This window comes from Castor canadensis, chromosome 2 (genome assembly GCF_047511655.1).
Source record: "Castor canadensis chromosome 2, mCasCan1.hap1v2, whole genome shotgun sequence".
Lineage (NCBI taxonomy): Eukaryota > Metazoa > Chordata > Mammalia > Rodentia > Castoridae > Castor > Castor canadensis.
In genome coordinates this window covers 174,357,676-174,376,324 of record NC_133387.1, presented here as the reverse complement: position 1 = coordinate 174,376,324, position 18,649 = coordinate 174,357,676, and the positions used below count along the sequence as shown (strand labels likewise).

Genomic DNA, 18,649 nt, shown 5'->3' with positions numbered 1-18,649 from the left:
ACTGTGCCTATCTGGGCCTACAGGTAAAAGCAATTAACTGCATCTTGCCTTGCTTGTGTCCAGTTCTCATAGGCTTTAACCTGCTCCCCACAGGGAAGGAGAAATAAGAAAGGATGCAAATTTGATGGAAGTATATTATTTGCATGTATGGAAATATCACAAAGCAACCCCTTTGTACAACTAATATACACTAATAAAAAGTAAGAAAAGGTGCTTATAATAAAGGCCTATCGTTAACGTTAACACTGCTTTAACAGTATGTAACAGTGCTTTAACAGTTTTTAACAGTACTCTAATCCTAGCCAAATACCTATGGAGAGTTGGGTCATTTTATCTGTCTCATCACCATCACCCAAAGCATTTTCAGCCTGGTGTCCTTTACTCTGTCTGCCCTTGCTCTGCAGCTTAGACTCTCGCAAGTTGTGTATGAGGCTTGGGTTCTACCTAACCCAAGCCTGGGAAAGGGAGTAGGAAGAATGGAGTGAGGCAGAGACCTGAAGGTTTTGTGTCAGGTTACCAGCAGACATCATCAGGATAAATTCCTACCAGGTACCATCTTACTATCATTTAGAGACCATTCCCTCAGTTTCTCCCACCATCCTGAAAAGGAAAGGTTTTATGAACTGCGGGTTTTACTCTAAAAGGCTATCCCAGAAGGAAAACGCGTCTCAGTCCCACAGGCCTGTCAGAGCCTGTACAGTTCTGAAGTGGGAGTCTAGTAAAAGAGCCCGAGTTTATCAGTGTTAGACTGAAAAGAGGAACAGAAGGAAAGGCGGGAGGGGGTTCAACATCAGCACAGACTTTATTTGAGAAAGAGAGCCTGGGGAGGGGTCTCCACCAAGAGAGCTAGAGCCCACTGCCAAGTACAGACTTGGGACAGATATAAGGGAGAACTGTTGGAAAAGTACCAGGAAGCTCACTGTGTGAGAAAATGTTCTTTGGGTCTCTGAAGAATGCTGTTGCTGGGACCAAGGAAGATAAGTTGTGGTTAGGTCACTCATCTGCTCAACTGTCCTTGGCTCCCACCTGGAGATAAAGGTTAATAACTGTTCCTTTGTCAGTCTTTGGGGTTGTGTGAGGAGTTTCCAAGCCACCTGCAAGGGGAGGGAATCTGGTCCTACCATGGCTGTCCTTACTGTTCACCCTAACAATCAGCAGGCACTGATAACAAACCTGCCCTGCACACAGTTGGTCACTGCCCCCACAGAGGGCTAGTATAAAGCCAAGGTCCCAGGATAGCTGGGCCTTGGAGTGGCAGCCTGCTCACAGGATCTCTTTCCTGAGGATGAACAAGCTGCTGGTGCTGAATGTGGCTCTGTTTTGCCTCCTAGATGGTGAGTACTGTGTGGGTTGGTCTGTGAGTGGGGAGTGGGAGTCAAGTGCCTAAACTGGCTCAGATGCAGTCCTGTGGACATCTTGACCCCAAGGAATAATTAGCACTTGAAAGCTATGTACTACATCTTCATTACCTTTTGTTTTTCTTTTGTTGGGTTTTTTTTTCAATTTTTTTTTTTCTGTTTTTGTTTGGGTTTTTTTGGCGTTTTGGTTTTTCTTCTTTTTCATTACCTTTTAATAAATTGTATTTTTAAAAAAATAGGGCTGAGGATATAGCTCAGTGGTAGAGTGCTTGAATAACATGCAAAACAGGAAGAAAGAAAGGGAGGGAGGTAAGGAGGGAGGGAAGGAGGGAGAGGGGGGAGAGAGAGAGGAAGGGAGGAAAGATATAAACAATAACATGGTGACCAACACATTCTGGTTGGCCCTGGGACTTTCTAAACTCAGGAACTGAAAGATCCATATCCCAGAAAACCTCTTTTTCCCAGGCATAAAGTGATGGTTATACATTTCTGTATATCATAAACTTGAAAGTATAAAAACTAAAATGTTTATATTGACTAACTCTGATTAGCAAGTCACTGGTTATTTTAACTTCCATTGCATAATTTTATGTAATTACTTAATTGTCTACAGAGAAGCATTTTTTTGCATAGACTTGATTTTTAGAGCAATTCTAGGTTCACAGCAAAATTGAGTGGAAAGTACAAAGCGTTCCAATACATCCTCTGCTCCCACACATGCACAGCCTCCTCACTATCAACCCCCTGTCACCCTGTACCATCCTATACATTTGTCACAGTTGATGAACCTGCACTCACACATTATTACCATGAAGTCCACAGTTTATGTTAGGACTCACTCTTGCTATAGATGTTCTGAGTTTGGACAGTGTATAAAGGTATTTAACTACTACCACTATTACCAAATCAGGCTTGCTTTGTCTGTTATATAGGAAATCACCAAAACAATGAGTTTTACAAAAACTTTTTCACAAGGCAGCTGTGCATGGAGACCTAAGTCTCAAATCTGCCTCCAAGGGCTGGCAGAGTGCCTATTAAGTGTGAGGCCCTGAGTTCAAACCCCAATACCACAAAAAAAAAGTAAATAAGTAACCAAATCCATTTCCAAGAAGATAGGATTTTAGAATATTTATAAGATAGAGAAACAAGGTGATTTAAGGCATGGAAAAAGGTAGTCAAAGTAATCAGTGTGTAAACAATCTTCAAGGACTTTCACTCAGGCATGTTCAGAAAATGGTTACCTTACATAATGTAAACTAGTGAGCCTTAAAGTCAACTAAAGGCAAGTAACTAAAAAGCAAATGAAGCTGAAGGGTTGATTCTGTGTTTTCCCTGGCTTTACAACTAAGTTTTCATTTGCTAAATGGGGGAATTGGGAAAATTATAAAAGTCATTTTAAGACAATACAAATGTGATTCATTGATCCTGCCTTCATCAGCTTTGGCCCATTCTTGATCCTAACTGACCCATATGGACTGGAGAATGTGGGTTGGGCTATTGTTGGTACTTTTGTGTTAGCGAAGAGAGCAATAACCAGACCCAGACCTAACCAGACTCAACTGCCTTCTATCTTTTGCCTTTGTCATTCTCATTATTTTTAAAAAGAAATAGCCAGGCACCGGTGGCTCAAACCTATAATCCTAGCTCCTTGGGAGGCTGAGATGGGGAGGATCATCATTTGAGGACAACAGGGCAAATAGTTCACAAAACCCCATCTCCAAAATAACTGGAGCAAGATGGACTGGAGGTAGAGCAAGATGGAATGGAGGTGTGGCTCCAGTAGTGGAGCGCCTGCTTTGCAAGTGGGAAGCCCCAAGTTCAAACCCTAGTTCCACCAAGAAAAAAAAAAAAGAAATACACAAAAAGCACACTTAATCATAACAATACCAGCATAAAATATGTTAGTTGGAGCTTTTAATGAAAAATAAAATGTTTTAAATTAATTATAAGGACAAACTGAAAGATTTTTAAAAATGGATTCAATAATAAAATAAGTAATAAGAATAGCTTTTGTTCTCTTATCAACCTCTTTTAAAAGAGAGACAGAAAGAAAAAAAGAGAGAGAATGAAAAGAAAAACGTGAGCAATGTGAAGTATACCAAGAGTTATATAGAAAGGTAGAAGGAGAGAGAGAAAAACTAAAAGAAAAATAAAAGCGCAAAAAGAATGATAAAAAGATGAATAAAACAAGAGATTCCTAAATTCATAAGATAAACTTTCCACACGAATGCAAGGGAGAACAAAGACAGAATTTTATCTTTGCCTAAAAATAAGCTAAAATGTTTCATCCTTAAAAAGTGCCCCTTTATTCAGCTCTCCCTCTCTAGCAAAGTATTTAAAGCAAAATGTATACAACCCTCAAAAAAAAAAAAGTAAGCTAAGATTTTTATTACTTTTTTTCCCAATTCCTATTATTCAGAGCATAAAAAAGGTGAAGTGTCTTTCCCTTCTCCCTTTCTTACTCTACACCACATCTCTCACATACATGCTTTCCCCAGAGCTCCCCTCAGATCATACTCATTCTTTCCTACTTATCGCCAGATAGGTCACCATCATCTGCACCTCCAGAATAGTTCCCCTGACTCCTGTGTTGTCTTACTCATCCCACTCTCCCACACTCCCACAGAGCTTTCAACTGGTCTAGGAAGATTGAGTAAAGCTTGGCCTTGAATGCCAAACTATGCAACTGAAGAAAAGAGAAAGTTTAGGAAGTCTATAAGTTAGACTAGCAGTGGTCTCAATGATTCAAAGCAGAGAAAATATGGCCTTCACACTTCTGAGATCTGACAGGGACCTTAGAGATCATCAGGACCAACTTCACACCACTGCAAGATACCCTGACTGGGGTCTGGTAATGTCTCCTTGAACAGAATCTCTTTCAAGCCTCTGTGACCACTCCAATACCTAGCCAATCTCCAGCCCGGGATAGGATCAGAGTGGAGTAAGGTGGTAAGGGCACAAGCCCTGTAATGAGTTGGATCCGAATTCAAAACTTAATGCTAGCACTTATGGGCTGGTGACCCTAGTCAAGTTACTTAACCTCTCTGGAAGCATCCATTGTCCCATGTGGCAGATGACAATACAACCTACCCATTAGGATTTTGCCAGGATTGAATAAGATGATGCCTTTTAAGTACATAATATGTACACAATGTGTGTTAGCTGTATTCTTACTTGTCCTATTGTTGTTAACTTTATGTCCCCTACCATAAATTCCAAATAAAATTGGACTAGGACTGGAAAGAAGATGAAGACTGAATATAGCACTCCCCCATGCAATGACTCCTCCTGTGCCCTTCTGTTCTCTTTGATGGCTCCACCCTTCCCCAACACAAACAAGTACACTCCTACATCACACTAAAAATACTGCTTTGCCTCAACCAGGGCAGACCTGGTCCCAGGATTATCATCTACCTCCCCACATTTCTCCATCTGAAGCAAGTTCAGTTGTTGTAGAGACTGCTGCTAAAAGAAGGATAAACAGGCAAACCACACCAGGGATGCCTCAATAATTTCCCAAATTATGCCTGTGGAGATGTTACCCTCTTATAGCACTGGTCACAGTGGTCAGTTTAGAAAAGCAGATCATGTGCTACAATGGAGGAACCTCATCTGCCAAAACCCTTGAGCTGAGCTCCCACACCTCTCTTGCCAGCTCCCACCTCATGAAATCACACATATCACACCTGTAGCCTCCTCATCTTGGCATTTCCAACCTAGCTTTGCTGCAACCAGGACTGTCCAAGTAGTGTGTGAGGAATGTCTGGTTGGATATGTGAGTAGTTGGGAAGGCACAAGGGCATATAACAGGAAATTTATGGGTCAGAAAGGGTCCCTAGAAGGAAAAACAAACAAGAGCCTTTGACTCAGGCTTTGATTCATTCTTCTGGAAGACATCATCTCTCCTGCCCTATCTTGGACAATGGCAGAATACTCATAAAAGAATTTTTCTCACCCCAGCTTTATACATGTTTCTTCCTATTTTCTTCCCCTACCGTCACTGCCTGCTAAAACTAAACTGTGTCCTCTTGAAAACTGTAACCTCTGATGGGATGACATTAAAGATGGAGCCTTTTAGTGGTAATTAGGCCATGAAGATAGGGCCCTCATGATACAATTAGTGCCTTTATATGATACTAGAGAGTTTATTCCCCGTCCCGTCCCCACAACATGTAAGGATACAGTGAAAAGGCAACAGCAGCAAGCCACAAAGTAGGCCCCCAGCATGGAGCCCAGTCAGCCTATATCCTGATCTTCAGCCTCCAGGATTGTGAGAAAACAATTGTGTGTTGTATAAGCCACCCTGTTCATGGTGTGGTATTTCACTCAAGTTGACTAAGACACTGTTCAGTGATTCTGGAGAGAGATTTGGTTTGCTCTGTGAATCCCCTTGCTGAAATCTTCTCAGAAGTGAACTATGTACCCCTTCAGTCAGGCTTTTCCTCTCTGTTCCTGGGAAAACTTAATCTGACTTCTCAAGGACAATGAAAGAAAAGTGTGGCATATTGGTCTCTACTTCTCCAAAGTCAGTATAAGGCCAGGATCTTGGGAAGGTGGACTATGGATCCTGTAGGCCATGTACATAGAAAAACTCAGGGCCTGAGGGCCAATCTGTGAGCAGTTCTGCTGTTCATATTGGCTGAGTACTGAGTGCTGGGAGCAGAAGTGTAGGTTCCTCAGGAGGGTGTATGAGTCTGTTCAGGTGCTATGACAAAATACAACAGACCTGTATTTTCTCACAGTTCTGGAAGTTGAAAGTCTGAGATCAAGTGCCATCAGCCTTCTTTTTGTGGCTTGCAGGTGACACCTTCTTTCCATGTCTTCACTGGTGTCTTCTCTGTACATGCAAAAGTGACAGATCCAGTGTCTCTCCTTCTCTTATAAGGATACCAGGCCCACAAGATTAGGGACCTACCTTGAAAACTTCACTCTGCTTCTTGAATGCTGTCATGCATGACTCCTTCCTGGTTCTCTCCTATCTTTAGCACTATCTCTCAGTCCCTGTCATCCATCCATGAACACTGATGTGCTCTGGTGTTTCTCCCTCAGGTCATAGCTTTTCTCACACAGCTCACTAGAAAAAAAAAATCACATTAATTCTTATAATGGTAGTTCTTGACATTAATAGTGCTGACATCTCTTTGGATCCTTGGACACTTCTATCCAACTCCCTGCTGGTATTGCACCTGGATTTGCCTCTGGCCCATCAGATTCATTATGTCTAGAAGAGAACTCCTCATCCTCATAGGCAAACTGCTCCCACCCCTTAAATTCTCAGCCTAAATGCTTCCAATCACCTTCAAGCCAGAAATCTAGGAGTTCTCTCTGTCATTCCCATATCTAATCAATCACTTGGACTTAACCTGCAGAACTTTTTGTAAATTTTCTCTCTCCTTTCTGTATCCCCTAATACAATCCTAATTACTTAATGCACAAGGTACCCCATGTCCTTGTCTCTACTTTCTCTCCCACTCTTTGCTGTTTTTCAATTTACCCTCTAGTAATTCTGAATAGCATGTAGTCACCCACATATATACTTTGCACAGCTCTAGCTCTTTGGCAAAGTACCTTCTTTTTATAATACCTTGCCATTTACCCTTACCTTCAGTTGGTCTAGGCTCCCACAGTGCCCTGCTCTTACCTTTCTCCCTTCATATAACACATGGTAATGATATTGCTTATATGAGACTGCCTAACTGGACCATAGTTTAACAGAAATCAAGGAATGTATCTCAGTGCTCTGTGCATGTCCAGCCCTCACACAGTGTCTGACAGTAAATATTTAGAAGCGTTCAGAGAGAAATTGTGAGGGTTTCATTCAGTCTTGGTGTGAGCACCACTTACCGACCTTTGAAAGAGTCACTAAAAGAAAATCTCCTTTCACGACTCATCAAAGTGATTCCTCTCCTTTGGAAGGGTTCATATGACATGGAAAATTAGAATAAGACTATGATCTACAGAAGGCAGAATCAGTGACCAAAGCATTAACATGTCAGCAAGGCCCCTGGGTGGATTCAGAAGTCCCATTCCTCTCTTAACGGTAAAGAAGAAAGTAAACATGCCACCAATAACTATAATAAACTCTTCTATATCTTACTTTTAATTTGGGTGGGGGATGGTGGACTTTTAAGAGTAATTGGTTACTCCCCGCCCTCCTTTGGAATCTCCAAAGAAAGCTCAGGTCAGACAACTATGGGTCCTTCACAAACCATGACATCATAGTTTGACTGGCACCATAGCACAAAATGGCATTATATCAGAAGGAGAGAAGTCTGCATTCTCATAGTAGGAATGTCAGCTCCTTTATTTCATGTTTCTCTTTCTGTTCTTTCCACCAATTTAGCTATACAAACAGCTCAAATATATTAGTTACAAGGTCTCTTGCTCACAACTCCCTTAGATATCATTTAGTGCTGCGATAGGTAATGAAAGATATTTTAGTGAATATCTCATTTAACAATCTCTAGACAATTGTCTCACTTGTCTGGCAGTCTTTCTGTTCAGACCTTTAAAAAGTTGTCCACTGATATAAAGCCAAGTGCTCATTTAATAACTTAAATTTTACTCTTGGGCAATCTTCTCTTACTTTGATACATTTTCCACTTCTTAATGAGCACTTTTACCGATCTGTCAATATGCTGAGCACTCATGCCTCACAAGTAATTGTGCTGCCCTCAGAGAACCTGGTGACTTGTACCCTCCCCTCTTTAAGTCTTTATTCAAATGCACCTTCTCAGTGATGTTTAACTGAAAAATTGCTGCTCCCCACTTCCTCTCCAGCATTCCTTATCCTTCATCCCTGATTAAATTTTTTCTCAAAAGTACATTTCAATTAATTTATCTGTTATCTATCTCTTGCTGTTATGAGATAACATCCATGTGTTAGTCACTGTGACAAAACACATGAGAAAATTAGCTTGTAAGGGGGAAAGGTTTCTTTTGATTCATGGCTTCAACAGTTTCAGTTCATGGTTACTTGGCCCTGTTGACTTTGGGCCTGTGGCCTCACAGTACATGATGGCAGAAGTGTGTGGTGGCTGGGAAGCAGAGAGAATGACAGGAAAGAGCTGAGGACATGATATCCCCTTCAAGGACTTGTCCCCAATGACCCAACTTCCTCCAACTAGATCCCCCCTCCTGAAGGTTCCACCACCTTTCAATAGCAGCACAAGCTGGGGACCAAGCCTTTAACACATGAGCCTGTGGGGGGACATTCAAGACCCAACTGTGGTATCCCTTGAAGACAAGGTTTTTGTTTTGTTTTGTTTGGGTTTTCTGAGGAATCTTTTTAGTTTTCTCTGATGAAGCCCCATCCCCTGAAATAGTAACTGATATGGAGTAAGCCTCTAAATGTGTAGAATGAATGAAATGGATATTCACTATAATTGTATGAAATTCACAGATGAGATAACAGATGTCAGAAGATAGTTAGGTACTGGAACCAAAGTGAGTCCGGGTCTGTATGTCACCAGAGTCCAATCTTCAGTTCTTTGCATTTAGCTGACTCTCTTCCACCTGACTCTTTCTACTTCAACCTCCTCTGACTCTGTGTTTCTCTTGCTTCTCTCTTCATCAACATTTCTTTTCTTTATTTTCTACTTCTCTGTTTCTCAAACAAGAACAGTTTTTTGTTTCTTTGTTTTCTTACAGTGCTAGGGATTGAACCCAAGGCCTTGCTCATGCTAGGCAAATGCTCTAACACAGACCTATATCCCCAGCCCTTTCTACATCCCTATTTCTCTTTCCCTTTCACCTTTGTACACTTCTGAATTCTGCTTTCCTGATTCCTTGTCGTTCAGACATCTTTCCCTCTACCTCTCCATTCAAGGAGGTTCATAAGTGTGATTCCTTCAACCAGTTCAGGAATACCCAGTACTGATGAATTGGTTCCCAGGAGTCAAAAATATCAAAGATTGATTTCTATGTCATTTTATGGAACTTTTTAATGGAATGATAATTATTATTTATGGTTGGCTAATATTCCATTAAAGAGTTATATAGGTTGTTTCCTTGGAAGAAATATCATAATAAATATCTTATTTTTTCCTTTTTATCAGTTTATCTATTTTTAACAAATAATACATGCATATGACCCCAAAAATTTAACTGTATAAAATAGAATAAAAAATCAAATCTCCCTCTCATCCTGGGGCCCCCTCTTTAGAAGCTACCGGTAGTTCAAATTTTTGTGTATCCTTCAGAAAACATTTTATGCATGTATGTGCATACAGATTTATGTATCCTCAATTTTTACACAAATGCTATTATTATAGGAATTGTGTCCCCCCCAAAAAAATTTTACATGTTGAAGCCCTAACCCCCAGTACCTCAAAATAGAACTTTATTTAGAGAAAGGACCTTTAAAGAGGTAATTAAGGGGGCTGGTAGAGTGGCTCAGGTGGTGGAGCAGCTCAAATGGTAGAGCGCCTGCCTAGCAAGCATGAGGCCCTGAGTTCAAGCCCCAGTGCCTCCAAAACAAAAAAAGATTTAATTAGGCCATTAATGAAGGCCTTAATCCAATATATTGGTGCCCTTCTAAGATGAGGAAATTTGGACAACAGATAAACACCAGGGGTACATGCACATAGAAGAAAAGCCATGTGAGGATGCAGAGAGACAGTGGCCATCATAAGACAAGGAGAGAGGCCTCAAAAGAAACCAGACATGATGACATCTTGATGTTGGACTTCTGGCCTCCAGATCTGTGAGAAATCATGTTTCTGTTTTTTAGAAGACCCACTATGTGATGTTTAGCAACCCTGGAAGCTCATATAGGTGCTATATCATACCACTGTTTGCCTTTCGTTTTTTCAGTTAAAATATAACTTAGAGATAGCTCCACACTATAATAAAAATATATCCCATTTTGTAGTGACTTCATAAAATTTCATGTTATGAAGTATTTTACTAGCTACATGTTTCCTTTCAAAAACAAAGCTTCAATTAATATCCATGTACAAAATTGTTATTTTCTTTTTTCTCTTCTGGCAGTACTGGGGTTTTTATCTCAGGGCCTGCATGTATTAGGCAAGCACTCTAACACTTGAGCCATGCCTCCAGCCCATTTTCTTTTGTGGTACCTGAACTCAAGGCCTCATACTTGCTAGGCAGGAAATCTACCACTTGAGCCATACCTCCAGTCTACAGAATTCTTTGTGGACATGAATGATTAAAACTTTAGGACAGATTCTTAGAAAATAAAATCACTGGGTTAAACAGTTATGTATACTTAAAACTTTCACAGACCTTGGCAAATTGTCCTCCAAAATATTGTATTCTACTAACAACCTATGAAGTGCCTCTTTATTCTATGCTTTCTCTACACACTGAAATTTTTTGTAAGTTTATCAGTCCAGTGATTAAAAAAATTATTTCTATGTGGTTTTAATATACACTGTGTTTTCTGTTTTTACAGAATTACTGAGACACTTATTTTATTATTTTGTCTACATACAAAAAGGAGAAAACAACCTTTTTCAAGGAACAAAAAATGAGATTGATAAGAAAGAAAGGAGAAAGTGGAGATGAGAAAATATTGAATACTTACAGAGCAGGAAAGGGAAAATACTAAATTCTTGAAAAATACTAAAGGTATATAAAGAAAATGATATTAACTTAGGTTATTTCAATTTAATTAATTATTTAATTCTCCAGAAGACCTGGTAAATCTCGAATAAAGCATGTGTGGCAGGTTGACTTTATTAAATGTATCAGTATTGATATTTTTTTTAACCACCTCTACCCAAATTAGGGTCCTGGTTTTCAACATCTTGCATTTTCTGTTCTGGGCACTCTTGGTTTCTGTATAGAACGGAAGGCTTGGAAAATGAATGAGACTATATGTTCCCTATTATGTGGATAAAGACCCTATTACTTCTGGGATTCAACAAAATTACCCTCCAATTACCAGGATCTCTCTCAACTGCCAAATACCCTAAGTAGCCAAACAACCACCAACATCATTAAATCTAGATATATTTTCAGGAGCTAAAGATGGAAGAGATATATTGGATCAGGATCCAACTAGGCAAACAGAAAGAACTTAGGAGAATTTTAAAACAGAGGAAATTCAATTCAGAATGTTTGCTTCATATAACATAGGAGAGGCAGAGGAGCCAAGAGATTAACAAAGCTCTTAGACAGCAAAAGGAGACTGTGTCACCAAACGCCAGGGCCAGAATGACTCATCAGAAGCTAGGACCTCTGCTGTCCTGTCCTGTAGGCAGCAGACACTCAAGAGAAAAAGCCACTGTCATAGCCACTGCCTAAGGTACAGAGAGAGAGAGAGAGAGAGAGAGAGAAGACATACCTTAGCTTTCTCTTTCTCTTCCTCCTGTTCTCCATGGGCTGAACTCAATCAAATGACCCAGAATCCTTGAGAAGCTACCATGAGTATGTTGTGGGCTGGTGTCATATGTCCTTGCCTTCACTAGCCAAAAAATTGGCCAGTGAGGCAGGTGAATTGACGCATAAGACAATAAGGTCAGCATAAGTAGGATTTATTAGAGAGAAAGGACAGGCTACAGCTACAGCAGTGCAGCAGAGCCTGGAAACCAGTGGCTCCCTGTTGTTTGCGTAGAGGGGTTTTTTATTTGGTCCTTTTTGTTGGGGAGGGGAGTCAGGAGTCAGAGGTGGAGTGGTCTCTTAACATAGCTCTGCAGGAACATATACACAGTCCTGTGAAAGCCTCCTCTTATCGGCCTTGTGTCATTTTGAGGCATCCCCAGGGGGCCATAACTTGTGAAACTGCATGTCCCCTTACAGGATGTAGGGCTCACAGTGCTCTCGTGGGGGATGGGGCTACTGGCTCATTTTTGTCTTCTGATCCCCCAGACCCAACAAGTGCAGAGCAAAAGGAAGGCAACGAATAGAGCTGAGGACAAATGTTTCATGGCTGGCATAAGGGAGTTTTTTTGGTGGAATGAGAGAGACTATTGGGATGAAGTAAATGACTACGAAGGTACAATCAGAAGTCTTGGATTAAAGTTCTGATTTTTCAAATATTTAATATATGATGTTTCACCATGTAATGAGTTACTCGAAGTCTTTCCATCAGTTTTAATGAGACCATTACCACACAACTCAATAGGTTGAAGTAAGAACTAAAATGAGAATCTGTTGGAATGGGCTAGACTGGAGGCCTAAATTACGATTTCTCAAATATGTATGTGTAAATGGGGTTTTGTGTGTGTGTCCATATTTAAATATGTGTGAATATATATATGTATATGCATGTTTATGTATATATGTGTGCATGTATATGTATTGTGTATATATGATATACATATAAACACACATATATATTCCCTGCCCCTGTCCACATAAATTGCCTGGAAACAATAGTATCCCCATAGTCAATGAGCATATCTAGTTTCTAAATCTTGGATTCAAGTATTATTTCCCATTAAAAGGAACTACAGTTCCACAGAGAAACAGCTGATTCAAGAATTGGGGCATGAAGGTATAAGATAAACCTAAGATATCTTGCTATGCCAGACAGGAAGGGCTCATAAAGATGTAGGTGGCCTGTCACCAGTACACAGGGGCTAACTGAAGATAATTTGAATACCAGTATATTTAATGATGGCAATGAGTTATAAAGCCATTGAAATATGAATTCAGAAAGTGTTCTTTAAATTTATCTTTACATATATATCAGCACTTGGGGTAAAACGTAATGTATCAGGTCATGTACATCATGAGGCTTGGATCACATACTCTACTTCTCTTGAGATTCCCCTTTGTACACACTGGTATCTTCAAAATCTAATCTGCACCTTCCTCTGTACTGTGCTTACAAGCCAGATTATGGCATCATTACTCCTATTCACTTAGTTTTTGTTTTGGGAGATGGTGATTGGATTTTACCCAGATTCGTTGAATGTGAAAATGTGAATATATTATATATAAGTAATAGTTTCCTTTATTAATAAATATGCACACATATGACAATGAAAAAAAAAATATGAATTCAGAGTCTGCATTGAAAATAAGTTGATAGCAAATAAAGAAAACAATGGCGGAGAAGCCATTCATTTATGGTAAATGCTTAGTACCAGTTGATGAAATTGGAGGTATTGCTGAAGTTGGAGAAAAAACATAATTATATATACACAGTAGCAAAGATGTGTAGGCAAGAATCATACACAAATAGTAAATCTAAGGGGAAGCTTCAGATAAGGAGGATATTTGTGTGGTCTCATAAGTTTATACTGAGAGGTGACCTGTTAACGAGCATCAACAGTGAGGGAGCAGGAAAATATCATGTGCCCCTGAGTGCAATTCAATAATAAGGATACAATATCACTCCTAAGATATTTTGGTCAGAAATATATGACATTAATCTAGTCAAGAGGAAATATTATAAGACTTTTGGACAAATCATCCCCTCATCCCCTGTCTCCTCCTGGTATCTCCCCTAGGGACTATGGCCACAGAATGCAGAGTCTGTGCATTTTATCACCATAACACTTGCCTTCATGGGAAGGGAGCTTGCACCCTGAAAAAGAATGAGTCTTGTGTGAGACTGGAAGTTGCAAAGGAAGCGAACCATGGTAAGTAAGAGGTGTATTTGCAGCCTGCTAGAACTAAAGTGTATTTGAGAGCATTAGAGTTCTTCCCTCAATATGCTAAGGCATGAGTCTAGCCAAACTAGTGGCCAAAAAGTATGGAAAGTAGCAAACCTCAGAGGGTCAGACACATGGAAGGAGTGGAGTGAATGTGCAGGTCTTAGAGGAACTTTTGGTGGGGGATGGAAAGACGTGCCTGAGATACGAGTTTATAAGAAAATAAACAAGGAGGCAACAGGATGTGAACTGAACTTCTTGTTCTCTCTCCAACACTAGAAAATGAAGACATTGTGATTCTTGGGTGTCAGAAGAACTGCAGATCTATTGGCTTTCACAAGAAGGGCATAATTGCACATACCATATGCTGTCGAAATAAAGACTTCTGCAATGAGTTTTAGCACTGGGCTTCAGCTCCCTCCCAGCATGAGAGTTGCCTGTTCACTCTGTGTATGGGGTGGGTGGGGTGAGGTGGGGGGGAAGCTCATTCTTATGCCATGGATCCTTTGAGAGACAGGGTTCTTTTGCAAATTCTTTCTCCAGCAGTCAGATGGACCCACTTAGTCTCCTTCCCTTCTCCCTACAGATCCCATCTTCCTTCTTTTTCTTTCCTCAATAAAATACATGTGCATCAAACATCAAAGTCATATCTTGATTTACTAAATTACCCTCCAGCCTGAGTCATTCTCTGTGTCTAGCATGTTTGCTTTAGACTCCAACTGGAGAGAAAAAGAGGAAAATAATGGAGGGGAAGAGATAAAGAGATACGAAGAAATCAGAAAGAAATGAAGAGAGGAGGACAGGCTGTTTTTCACAAAGGAAATGGGATGAGTTGGCTCACAGTCATCAAATACCCACTCAACGCAGGGATATGAACATTGCTCAGGGTTTCTAGGCTGACTGGCACTGAGGGATAAACTGCTAGAGCTCTATTTCCCTACAGACCTGAGACATCTCTTAAGAGCCTAAGAGAAGCTAAGCCTTAACGTGGAAGAGCTTGACCCAGAAACCCAGCCTGAGTCATTGCAAGGAGAAGTGATTCTGAGTTCTGTCTACCCCAAACACTGACGTCTACTTTAGGAAGTAGAGGTCTTACCTAGAAATCACGATTTTATTAGTAACTCTAAGACACTGGGTCATACTCAGACCCAGTAGGGGCCACTCTAATAGAAATAAAACAAAGTGCAAAAGAGATTTTCCTGCACAGCTTTGGATCTTGAAGGGTCAGGAGCTTGAGGTAAGCCCTGGTGCCCTGGTGCCTGGAAGTTGTGAGGCCCACTGGACAGGCTAGGACCCATCAACAGTGAGGGGCAGATGAAAGGAGACATGTTTTCTCTTAGAAATACATGGAGAGATTTTCCCTGGGACTAAGGTCCTATATAATCCCAGAATAAACAAAAGAAGCAGGTAGGTAACAGAACCGTACATGCTGGGGGGAGAGGAAAAATGATTACATGAATGGGATAAGAGCATCAGTACTCAGTCTATAAGCAACGCAGTGCTACATGTGGGATGTCTTCAAAAAATGAAGAGGATGAGAGGCAGAAAGGAGTCCAGAGTTAAGCAATACCAGCCCAGGTACAGCGCAGAGATATTCTAAGAACAACCACCCTAGACCTGATGTCCTGGGACCCCTCCATGGCTCCTATGTGAAAGACTCTAGTTGACCTTTTACAGATTTTTTTATAGGAAAAATGTTTTTGTACATGAGATGAAACATTATAAATTCAAAACTTAGTGATAAGGGTTAACTCTTGACTTTTTATAGTTTTTAAATATAAGGATATGACATCTTGGTTTGCCTGACTTTTGCTTTTTCTTCTTTTTTGGTGGAAAAATCAAAACAAGTAACAGATTCTTCTAGTCTTGTTCTTCTGAATGTGATAACACCTAATAGACCCATACCATCTCTTCCTTGGACCTGAACTAGAATATCCCTTGGCTACTCTTCCTGAGGCCAGTTGATCACAAATTTGGTGTTGCTAATCCTTCGTCTCTCTTTCCTTGTATAAGTTTAATTTGTATATGAATGGTAACATATATTTGAGTATTTTTCAGTTAAATGTCTAAGTCCCCACTGAAGAGTAAGCAGTATGAGGGCAGGGGCTAGGTCTATTTCATTTCTTCAGCCAAACACCTGGCTTGAGGTTTTGGATGTTGTGGGTGTTAAGCACAATCTTCCTTAATGTAATGTACAACACTTCTAATTAAATACTAAAGTACACATGGTCTGTGTGATTTGCAAGGTGGAAGCAAATAAAAAAGATTAGCAAAATGTTGATTAGTATTGAAATGATGATGTTGGGGTGAGTCCAGGGGTATTTATCATAAGAGAGTATCTGTTATACCACTATTGGGTTGAGTATAAGGGTATTTATTATACAGAGATATACCATACTATTTCCTTTACCTTTGGTTATTCTTAAAGATTTGCATTGTGAAATCTTTAACATAATAATGTTAATATTTCTTGAGATATTGAAATGCACTGAGTGCTTAATGCACACTATTTCTTACAATCTATATGACAATATAGATATAAAATATGTTGTATTATTATCCTTAGTTTACAGTTTTTATTTATTTTTTTTTTCTTTTTTGTGGTACTGGGACTTAAACTCAGGGCCAACACCTTGAGCCACTCCACCAGCTCTTTTATGGGATGGATTTTTTTGAGATAGGGTCTCATTTGCCCAGGCATACTTCAAACCGTGATCCTCCTGATCTCTGCCTCCTGAGTAGCTAGAATTACAGGCATGAGCCACGGGTGCCTGGCAGTTTATGGTTTTTTAAATCAAGTTTTTCATGAAAGGTCATATAACTGGCCCAAGGGGCTAATCAGTGGCACAGTCAGTATTATAGTCAGATGTTATGACTCAAAGCCTGTGCCCTCAGCCCCCTGTGTGGTATATGTGGAGATATAGCAAAGAGGAACTCAGGTCATGGGACCTTTGTCTGCAGTGCATCGTCACAATTATAAAGAATACAGAGGACCAGAAATTCCAAGATGGCGGCTACAGGGAGGAAGCAGAAAGCGAGCCTCCTATAGTGAAATCTTGGAGAGACGCTGGAGACACACTTTGCAGGCATAATCACCGAGAAAAGGCATAACTTTGACTCCTCCACATCTCCAGCCAGCGCAGAGAATCTCCACTTCACGTTAAACGGAGAACCGAGGAGGGCCCCCGGGGCCGCCAGTGGCCGGCGCCCATACGGCTTGGGAAGACGCGGACCAGGTGAGCTTCGCGGTACCGCGGTTCCCCCACAGACAAGCCTGGGCCAGAGCAGCATAGCCCCCTGGACAGACTGACCTCCACCCGGGAAAAAAAGAGAAACTGAGTACTAAGCAATAAGAACAGTTAAGACACGCTGGAAAGAGGGTGGGGCGCCCTGAGCGCTGAAGATTGGGGGAAGGGAACCCTTCCTGGGACTGTAAATAAACGAGCCGGGCGGGCCGGAGAGGCTCTGGCGGGAGCGGGGCGCGCCCAGCAACCAGGAGGGGGGAAGCTTGTGAGAGGAGGGAAGACCCACTTCCCACGTGAACTGTAAATAAACATGCAGGCCTGACAACGCGGGGCAGTGTCACCTTTCCCAGTGCTTGGAAAGGGGAAAGCCTGTAGCAGAGGCTCCCGCACAGGAGAACTCTGAGCAAACAAAGCCTGTGGGACCAGGTGAGTGCTAGCTCACCCCAGAGATCTGCATAAATAACGCCACCAGCTACAGGCTGAGAGCAGCAGGCAGGCAAGCCACAGTTGCAGATACCACTCTCAGAACTGCCTCCAGACGCTTTTTTTTCTTTTTCTCCCTACCTTTGATGAGAGAACAACCGAATTACACCTGCAAGCCGAAAAACTTACTGAAACTGTATTGCATTTGAACTGGGGACACTTGGTGGTGCTTTTTTTTTTTTATCTTCTGTGCGTGTGTGAGTGTAGTTTTGTTCTACTTTATGCATCCCCTTTGATGAGACAACTACAGAACAACATCTGAGGCACCAACTCCAGGACTGGAGATTGAGACGGACATCCAAATTATTAAGACTGAAATTGCATTGCATATAAACTTGGAAGTTTTTTGGTTTTTTTTTTTTTTAATTTTCTATTTTCCATTTTATTTTAATTCATTTTTATATATAGATATTACTTTCATATACTTATTTTTTATTTTTTTATCTTTGATTTTCAATCCTCTCTCTGTCTCTCTATTGTCTGTTCAGCTTACTGTCGATTAGCACACTAACACTCCCTCTTTATACCTTTGAAACTCTCTTGTCTGATACCTTGTTCTGCTTTCTCCCTCTTGTCTGTATATTTGTTTTCCCCTTTTCTTTAACTTCTTGCTTTCCATCTCAGCTCACTCTTCCATTCTCAATATTACCATTGTTATTATTACAAGCTAGAAAATACTTAATTACACACAGTACAGGGACAGTAACAACACTAAGGACAATGACAGGAAGACAGAAAAAACAAGGAAACCAGTTTCCCCACAGCAAAAAATTAGTACAGGAACCAGAGGGGAATGAAGAGAACAGAAACTCAGATCCAGACTCCAACAAAATGAAGATAAACTATGCCAAAGGACCCAATGAAGCCCACAAGAATAATTTAAAAGAAGACATACTACAAGTACTCAATGAGAATTTTATAGAGATGATACTGGATAGGGTCAACCAAAATGTACAGGAGACACTCAAGAAATTCCAAGACAACAAAAATAGAGAAT

The 18,649-nt window shown here is 40.7% G+C and overlaps 1 long non-coding RNA gene across 1 annotated transcript; it reads left to right on the top strand.

Annotated features, from left to right (window-relative positions):
- Positions 1-1,212: 1,212 nt before the first annotated feature.
- On the top strand, positions 1,213-14,558 carry LOC141417812 (uncharacterized). Its single transcript, XR_012442423.1, has 3 exons — positions 1,213-1,334; positions 13,781-13,912; positions 14,204-14,558. It is a non-coding gene; the product is annotated as an uncharacterized lncRNA (long non-coding RNA).
- The last annotated feature ends 4,091 nt before the right edge of the window (positions 14,559-18,649 follow it).